Here is a 2,936-nt window from a genome sequence, read left to right on the forward strand (position 1 = left end):
ATGCCTGCCAGCAAGCCTGGCACTCAGCAGTGCGCTTGGATCCAACTGCACGCTGGGGCCCAAGCAAGGAAAAGCATCGCCTTTTGATCTGGGTGTTTGTGTTTGCAATTTGCCCAGGCTCAGGCCAGAGGAAGGGCTGTGCTCCCCCAGAGCCTCCCTTAGAGTCCATAAGGTCCTGTTTAACTTGTGATGAAGTAAACACCAACATATTCCGGCTGACTGATGCTGTTGAAAGTGAAAGGAAAATGAACTGGTGTCCACTGAGCATCCCAAGCATCAGGACAAGAAAACGAAACGTGTTTTCTTCCTCAGAACCGAGCACATTTTTTTTTCCTTTCTCCATTCCTGTTATTTACAGGGAGAAGGAAGCAACCATTTAAAAGTGCCAGGAGGCTTTTAGTCCTTCTAATAGCACACGAATCACACCCATGTCCAGGAATGCACACTGCTGATCTTTTCCAGGGATCCAGCTCCTCCATCCCTATGCAACATCAGGCATCTCAGCTCTGCCCCGTTGGGTTGAGGCTGAAAAACTCCCCCAAGTGCTGCAACATCAGTCCATCATCCTCTCTCCCCAAGAACATCAGCAGGCCAAATTTCAGGCGTTGTCGCACAACCCGTTCCCTATACCTATGCACACTTTTTCCTCCTCACAGGACTTGTTGCGCTTTCTGCCCGCTCCCCGCGCCCCGCCTCGCGCAGCACACAGCTCCATGCGGCCGTCGGAGCGCACGCAAAATGGCGGCGGGCCGCTCCGACCGTTAGGTGGCAACGGTCCGCCGGCTGCGCGAGGCGCTGCTGGAGCGCTGACCGCCGCGCGTCCGGTCTCGTTAAGCGGGCAGCAGCTGCACGCGCGCGGCTCCAGAGCGAGGTGTGCAGGGCGCACACGGCTGGCGGGGCGGCTGCGGGGCAGCGTAACGCAGCTGGTGCGGCTGTTTGGGGAAGTGCCCGTTACAAAGTTACTCATAGCTCGTTACCTTGTATGCAGGTTAGCAGTAATGCCTATGGATGACACTCGCCGTGCCTGCGGAGATGCAGAACTTGAACCGGGGTTGTGCTCCCGTGGCCTCGCTGTGATGAGCAGCGGCTTGGCTGCCCTCATAGTGCCTAATGTACTCCCAGGGATCACAGAAGTTCCAGGATTGCCTCCAGCAAAGCCACAGGCTTTGCAAGGTGTCAGCCTGCTGCAAAAAGATTTTTATGAAGTGAAACAAAGTGCAGAGACCCTTCCAGTTTCCAGTACTCACTGGCCCCGGTGCTGCTGGTGACAAGGCTCTCCAGTCAGTTGTGCCAGGCGGTCGCTGCCACCGGGAGCAGCACATAGCTGCTGAACAAGCACACTCCATGTGCAGGGCACTCAGCGCTGGACAGGTCTCCATGAAACAGCCCCCACCCCCTTCCTTCAGCAGGACAGAAGCTGACAACATGACTTTAGTCAGTGCAGTACAAAGGGAAGCTACAGGGGAGAAGGGGACAGACTCTTTAGCAGGGTCTGTGGTGACAGGTTAAGAGAAAATTGTTTCAAACCTAAAGAGGGGAGATTTAAGTTAGATATAAAAGAAGTCTTTAACAGGAAAGGTGGTGAGGCACTGGAACAGGTTGCCTAGAGATGTGTTGGATGCCCCATCCCTGCAGACATTCAAGGCCTGGATGGACAGGGCTCTGAGCAACCTGATAGAGCTGTGCCTGACCCTGTTCACTGCGGTGGAGCTGGAGCAGATGACCTTCAAAGGTCCCCTCCAACTCTGAGTATTCTATGATTCTAAGGAACCACTTCTGAGGAGCAGACAGGGGACTGAAAAGTGACTTTCTTAGTTCCAGGAGCAAGTCAGTTCACTGTCACTCCATACTATCAGAACACTTCCTTCTGTCAGCTGTAGTCACATGATGAAATCCACTGCTGTCCTTGGGGTACAACAGAAAAGAGGATCAAGGAAGTTATTAACATTAGTCAAATAAGTGTCAAGACCACATGTAATCAAAGGCTAAGAAAGTTGCTGGGAAAAAAGCTTTTTTATTTTTATTTATTTATTTATGATGGGAAAAGATTCAGGACTTTTTAAAGTAATTGGACCGATACCTGTATATAGCAATAAATCACAATATTCATTAAAATGAATTTATTTTGCTAACAGCCAGAGGGACTGTGGAGATGTGCGGCAGGTGACAGTCTGTGTATGTGTAAGAAAGTATTCTAAAGGGAAAAAAAGACAAGGGATTAACCTAGTGCAATCACATCCATAGAGCTGCAGCATTTCAGCTGCCTCACTCCTCCATTCTTCCAACTCGGGGAGACTGGGCATGTAATCAAACTGGAGATGTAAAAGGAGAAGTGATGATGATCTGAAAGCACAGTCAAAATACTTCTGTAGGCAGAATACAATACAGCTTGAAGGACTGAAAAAAAAATCATCCCCAACATTTTAATTTTTGTTGTTAGCAAATATATACACATACCTACAGCTGTGCTCCAGCTTGGCTAGGTAAATTCTGCATGTATACTTCCTTTAGAATGAATAAACATACAAATTCCTGCATGCTCAATCGTGTTGTCTGTGGCAGATTTTGTAAGGGTAGAAAGGGGAGACATAAATGTCTGTTTACAAGAGGCAGGTATATGCCTACAAACACAGTGCTGTCAACAAGTGCCTACACTCTAACACGCAGTGTTCTATAGATGGGGCAGGCACAGCTATTAAGAGTTCTACCTCTGCTCTTGGAGTTACTACAGTCTCAGGTTAGCCTGCACTGTATTCTGCTGTGCAAAATATATGCTGATTGCAAGCCCAGTCCTTCCTTCAAGAGTCCTTCTCACAAAATTTGGCATTAAAGCTTTCTTCTGTAGCTTCAGTTAGGCAGCTTATTTCCTGCCTGCAGCAGGAAATTTCATACTATTTTCATACTTCTTATAATGGCCTAATTTGGCAGTTTCTTGT

This window comes from Lagopus leucura, unplaced genomic scaffold (assembly GCF_019238085.1).
Source record: "Lagopus leucura isolate 7727_CA_CO unplaced genomic scaffold, USGS_WTPT01 Super-Scaffold_739, whole genome shotgun sequence".
Taxonomy (NCBI): domain Eukaryota; kingdom Metazoa; phylum Chordata; class Aves; order Galliformes; family Phasianidae; genus Lagopus; species Lagopus leucura.